The sequence below is a fragment of the Gekko japonicus genome, unplaced genomic scaffold, assembly GCF_001447785.1.
Source record: "Gekko japonicus isolate JY-2015 unplaced genomic scaffold, Gekko_japonicus_V1.1 scaffold27, whole genome shotgun sequence".
Classification (NCBI taxonomy): domain Eukaryota; kingdom Metazoa; phylum Chordata; class Lepidosauria; order Squamata; family Gekkonidae; genus Gekko; species Gekko japonicus.
In genome coordinates, this window is record NW_015172002.1 from 1,157,304 (window position 1) to 1,163,949 (window position 6,646).

The window sequence follows — 6,646 nt, forward strand, 5'->3', positions numbered from 1 at the left end:
TCTATTGTAGCAAAACAAACAGAAGTCCAGTGGCACCTTAAAGCTCACTGCCTCAGATGCAATGGGATTGCATTAAGTCTTTTAAGCTGCCACTGGATTTCTGTTTAGTTTCTCTAGTCATTTCCAAACTTTTCCCAACCATATAGACTCACCTCTGCAAAACAGAGGCTATCACAGTATGAGGATATGAAGCTGTTTTATGGAAAGACAAACTACTGCAGGTCTCCAGGGTCTAAGCAGACATCCTCAGTTCTGTTATCAGGATCTTTGTTTTATATACAAAATGTGTGTTCTGACACTGTTATGCCCCCTCCTCAAGTCTTCAGTTAGGTTTCCTATTATTTTTCCTATCCTTATTAAAGGCAAACAAATGTAGCAAAACATGGCATGGAGAAAATTAATAATGTCTAAGTATCAATTTTGGCATCTAAGAAATCCATTTTAATTGCAGTCTATATTGCTGGCCTTTATTCACTTTATTCACTATCTATGTAATAATTTCCTTCATTTATGATTATTGTTCCAACTCAGAGCTACAGCACTGTGAAAACTGAGATCACCCCATGACACAAGATAATTCTGTTTGCTCTGTTGTAATGAAGGTTTAAAGTTCAGTTCCTTGTCTGAAGTTCTCTGTCAGCAATAAGATCAGCCTCATTTCAATAAAGATGATGGAGCTGAACCAACCCTTTATCTCAGCTAAAGAATATCAAGCAGAAGCTACTTTCAATTTTGCCAGACTTTTATTATACTATTTCTATTTTAAAATATTTCTATTTTTAAAAAATTTAGAGGCAAGCATATTGTCTTTACATAGTGACTATTCTCCATGGAGATGCCTTGATGCCCGTTGACTTTAAAGCACTTTAAAGTTATACAACATACAGTGCAAGCTTTCAGTGCTCGGGAAGTCTTCATTAGACTAGTTGTTTAAAAAGTGTGTGTGCGTGCATGTGACAGAGAGAAAGATCTTCCAGCCTATAATCTAAATGCCCCTTTGATTGAATTTCTGGCAGAATGGTCAGCTGATTTCAGTGGGTACAGAGTATAGTTAATAAAATTCTGGGAAGAAGGGGCCACAAATGGAAACCATCCAATGGAAATATAAAAGCCAGTAGTTAACTGCATGTCTGACACCATATAGTACACACTGATCCCTTTAAGGCCAATAGCAAAGGAAATAATTTTTGTATTAACAACACTGGAGATTAATTTTAGTTGATATACAAAGTAAATGAAATTATCAAGACTAGTCACTGTTCACTTCCTGGCCCATTTTTAGAAGGCAGAAGATGTATTTATTAATACTAAAACACAATCAACCTTTTACAGTTCCGCAGGGCCTGCAAGACCTCTTCCACCAGGCCTTTAATCAAGGAGCCGCATCTAATAACTGAACTGTGGCAAGGCCTGTTCCCCTGGAACTACCATCAGCAGCCTGTGCCTGCCGGCATAAATAGATTAAGATAAACTGAACATCAACACTGACTATTCCACCATACGTTTCCGCCATCGCTATGCAATACTATTGCTGTCAGTAGCCTTGTCACTAGCACTTTATGATTGTTTTATAATTGCTGTTTTATGTGTTTTTAACTTTTTATGTAAGCCGCCCTGAGCCTGCTTTGGCAGGGAGGGCGGGGTATAAATCGAATAAAGGAATGAATGAATTAATAAATAAATGTAGATTCCCTTTATAATTCTTTCCATGGGAAAGCAATTTCGGTTTTTCTAAGCCATCTTGTTTCTGAGGTTCCATAGTCTGGTCCAAATCCCTGTTCATGCTGACAACTGCTCTTCCTTCCTTTACTTTCCCAATTTTTATCCAAAATTGGACCACAAATGTTTTGTACATTACTAAGGATGGTATCTCAGAATGCTTGCTGGTGACTCTGGTGAAGCAGAAACATTTTGCATTTCATGCCCAACCCAAGGCTAGTTGTATGTACTAAGGATTCCAACAAAAGGGTTTCAATTAGTGACCTGCAGAACTACTTCCATTATCATATGATTAATTATAATATGGGTACTGACCCTTATTTTCAAAACTTCAAAACTAGTTCTGCTATCTTATGGTTTTGCATTCATAGCAACACCCACAGCCAATTATGACTCTTCTGGAAAATATTTAAAGAATCCTCAAGCAAGAATCACACAGAAGCTTAAATGGAGAGATGATCAATTCAAGGGAAGCATTGCTGACAGTGTTTAGTCATACATGTTCAGAGAATGAAGCAGATAATATAAAATAATAACCAGATAATATAAAAATTACACTTCATTATCCCCGATCACTAATACAAAATGAGCATGTTAAAACCACATAGGTATAAATCCAATATCTGTCAAATGTAGATTGTTTTTAAAAATGAGCATTGTGTAATGCAAACGGTCTTTTGTACCATGCTTGAGTTTGCAATCCAAAGAATTACCTGGAAGTAATCTGTTTCCAAGTAAACAGTTTTAAGAGTGAATTATTGCTAAGTGAATTTTGGTTATTAAATTAATTATATGATATCAGATATGATATCTGATATATATGATATATATCAGATATGCAGACGATACCACTCTAATGGCAGAAAGTGAAGAGGACCTAAAGAGCCTCTTGCTCAGGGTAAAAGAGGAGAGCGCAAAAGTGGGCGTGAAGCTCAACATCAAAAAAACTAAGCTCATGGCATCCGGCCCCAATCACTCCTTGGCAAAGAGAAGCGGAAGTCGTGGAAGTAGTGACAGACTTCACGTTCCTGGGATCCCCGATCACCGCAGACTGTGACAGCAGCCATGAAATTAAAAGACGCCTGCTCCTTGGGAGGAAAGCGATGGCGAACCTAAAAGTAGAGACATCACCCTGCCAACAAAAGTCCGCATGGTCAAAGCAATGGTATTCCTAGTAGTCATGTATGGCTGCGAGAGTTGGACTATAAGGAAGGCCGAGCGCCAAAGAATAGATTCTTTTGAACTGTGGTGCTGGAGAAGACTCTTGAGAGTCCCTTGGACTGCAAGAAGATCAAATCAGTCAATCCTAAAAGAAATCAACCCTGACTGTTCCTTGGAAGGCCAGATAATGAAACTGAAGCTCAAATACTTTGGCCACCCAATGAGAAGGGAGCACTCACTGGAGAAGACCCTGATGCCGGGAATGATTGAAGGTCAAAGAAGACGGGGACAGCAAAGGATGAGATGGTTAGACAGTGTCATAGATGCAGCGAACATGAAATTGAGCAAACCTCAGAGGACGGCGGAAGACAGGAAGGCCTGGCGTGATCTGGTCCATCGGGTCGCGAAGAGTCGGACTCGACTGTGCGACTGAACAACAACAAATTAAATACCAGACAAATATAACATAATTTAGCAAAATTGATCACCTACTAATCAATTAGAGATAATGTTGATTACATTATTGAAGAACTTAAAGTAGTCTTACTCTTCTCTGTCAAATGCTCTTAAATCATCTAAATTGCCAAAATCCATTTTTCATTTTTGGGGGGAGAAAAATAATTATTGCATTGCAGCCAATGCAAATTCATTCGTTCGTTCATTCACTCACTCATTCATTCATTCATTCATTCTTCAAATTTATATTATGCCTTCCCTGCAAATGGGCTCAGGGCGGATCACAACAGGTAATTAGGCTATTTGGCATTACAAAAAACACAACAGTAAATAGTTAATTAAAAACCAAAGAATTTAAAACAGATCGCACCAGTTATTTCAGTCTCCAGTACTGGTGCCGCTGGACTCTAAATTTGTTTAATCCGGGCTGCATGGAAATGGTGTCTTCCCCAGGGGATGCCAATTTTTTTACTGGATGCCTGCTACCTCAACCAAAGGCCTGGTAGACCAGCTCTGTTTTACAGGCCCTGCAAAATGATAGAAAGTCCCGCAAGGCCCTGATCTCACATGGGAGCATGTTCCACCAGGTTGGGGCCAGGGCAGAGAAAGCCCTGGTCGTGGTCAAGCCTAAACAGATGTCCCTTGAGCCAGGGACAACCAGCAGATCTTGATCGGCAGAGTGCAAGGCTCTCTAGGGCACATATGGGGAGAGATGGTCCCTTAGGTATGTCTGTCCCAGGCTGTGCAAGGCTTTGAAGGTCAATACCAGTACCTTGAAGTGGATCCGGTACTCAATTGGCAACCAGTGTAATTGGTGTGCTCTTTCAAGGACAGCTCTTGTCAGAACCATGGCTTGCTCAAGGTCATCCAGCAGCTGCAAGTGGAGGAGTAGGGAATCAAACCCGGTTCTTCCAGATTAGAGTCCACATTTGAAAACATATAAAGCTATTGAACTGCATAGACTTACATAAAGAAAGAAAATGAATGAGGAGTAAGAATGTTGATAGTTTCGACATTTTAAAAAGAAAGACATTACAAGTGGTGACAGATCTTATTAATAAGAGTGATTTAACCCATCTGCCAAGCTGGGAAATTTAGTTTTCTATTTTTAATAACAACAAAAGCTATCAGAAATGTTTTAGAGCTGTAAGTCCCCCCCCCCCATGTCACAGTAGGAAATTGTACTGCCATGGTTACTAACTATAAATTGGGGCCTAGAGTTTTCCTGGAATTACAGCTAATCTGCAGAGAACAGTTCCCCTAAAGAAAATGGCAGGTATGTAGGGCAGAGTCTAGCATTAAAACTCTTTTGAGCACCATTCCCTCCCCAAACTCTGCCCTCCCAAGACAGCACCCCCAAATCTCCAGGAATTTCCCAAATCAGAGCTGTGACAATCTTGTGCGCTACAGATTATCATTTGGGCACAGGCAGGTGCATGTAGGGTGGGCATGGTGGGGCACCACTGGATGACAGTGTGACATCACTTCCATACAAAAACCAGGAATGACATCACATCTCTCCAGGAATCACCAGAAACTCCAGAGTAAAACCATCTTGTCCAGGTTTTTCCTGAAAGTGACATCTGTCGCACCTTTGCCTGATGGCAATTTATAAAGATTATTTTTCTCCCGCTGGGCACAGGAGTGGCAGCAGGGAATGAGAGCCAGGGGTAAGGGACGCCCTGCCTCCAGTGGGAAACATGTGTTTGTGATGCTACAACCTTTTTTCGTGACCTTCTCTCGTGTTATCTATCCAGCAGGAAACTGGCAGCCCTAGTAGGGGGCGTCTCCCAGTTCCGCTATTCTGAGAAAACCAACAGATTGACCTGGGACGCCTCATATTTGTAATACACAGGGGCAGACTGGTCACCACGGACACAGTGAAAAGTCCTGGTGGCCTGATAGCCATGGGGGGGGGGCTACATCTCCTTGGTGGCAGTGGCGACCACCAAGCTCAGCTTGGACAAGCTGCACAGTGGCTACCACTCAGCAAGTTGTAGGGCCAGCTCAGGTAAGCCATGAGGCAGCTTCCACCAGGCAAGTTGCATGATGGCCACAGCCAGGGCCAGTATGGTGGCCATTACTGGGCAAGCCATGCAGTAGTGGGCACTGAGCTCAGCTCCAGCAAGTTATGTGGTAGCGGCTGCCAGGTTCAGTCTGGGCAAGCCACAGGATGGATAGACTACGAGTGGACCAGTCACCTGATATCCACTGCTGTAACAGAAGAGCAAAGTGGCTCCTCTCTCCGTTTAGGGAAGCACCTTGTCTAGGGCCCTTTTGTCCTCTCAGCAGCCCACCGGTGGTAATATATGTGATCTCTGCTACTCTTCCTTAAATGGGATTGAGTTAATCATCCTTAAAAAGCAACAAACCCTATCTGCGTAAACCCAGACGAGACGAAAACAACGCACCCAGCATCAGCGAAAGGTTAAGCCCAGGTCAGTCACTTCACTGTAACGGTGGCCCTCCCTCCTGTGCAACCAAACCCAGCAGAATTAGACTCTTTAGTCTACCTATGTGACGGGAGGCGGAGATATCTTCACAACTGATATCTTTTCTGACCTATCGTAGGCGCCCCCTTTTACAGTTTGAACCAATAAAAAAAAGATAAGGAAAGTAGTGGGGGCGATAAAGCACCAGAGTGGATTAAAATGTTCGGAAAGTGGAAGGCGGAGTCCAGAGATTGATGGGCTGCGGTGGCCGCCACTAACTAAAAGCAACTCCTGCTGTAGCGGCCAATCTGCTGTGCAGGTAGAGGAGGCGGGAGTTGTTGTCAGGGTACGGGAAGGAGGTGCTGAAGGGAGGAGGCTGCGGGTAGCAGGTGAGAGCGAGTGATCGGGCCCGGGAAACTGGCCGGGGTGGGGTTGGGCCCGTTGAATGGGGGGCGGCGGCGGCTGAAGGCTAGAAGCGGGATTTGTTCTCCCCCCACCCAGCAGGGAGAGCTGAGCGACCTGCGGGGAAAGGCCGGAACTGTGGTGCTTGTGTGTGTGGGGGTGGAGGCGGTGGGGGGGCTCCTTGCCTCTCGGAAGTTGCGGCGGGTGAGTCTCCGGAGGGGAAGGAAGAAGGTGGGCGGCTGAGCTCCGGGAGATCCGGCATGGGAGGGAAGGAGGGAAGTGGAGGGGTTTTTGAGGGGGTGAGATCGGGGAGGGGGGCTTGAGGCGGAGCTCTCCAGGGGAAGTGTCCGTGTGGGGCCGCTCTGAGAAGTGGTGGTGGTGGCTGGGCGGGGTCTGAGCCCCGGGGAGACCGGAGGGGTGCTCGAGGCGACGGTGAAAGTGCCGGCTGGAGGAAAGGAAGGGGTGGCAGTCGTGCG

The 6,646-nt window shown here is 44.5% G+C and overlaps 1 protein-coding gene across 5 annotated transcripts in view; it reads left to right on the forward strand.

Annotated features, from left to right (window-relative positions):
• Positions 1-6,090: 6,090 nt before the first annotated feature.
• NUMB (numb homolog (Drosophila)) overlaps positions 6,091-6,646 on the forward strand; it is a 107,947-nt gene continuing 107,391 nt past the window's right edge. The window contains exon 1 of one of the 5 annotated variants that reach the window (XM_015420067.1): positions 6,091-6,157. The gene's annotated coding sequence lies outside the window, so the exon portion shown is untranslated. Of the gene's footprint in view, positions 6,158-6,229; positions 6,375-6,646 lie in introns of those variants that run through there. The other 4 variants (XM_015420066.1, XM_015420068.1, XM_015420069.1 and 1 more) reach the window with 4 other exon arrangements.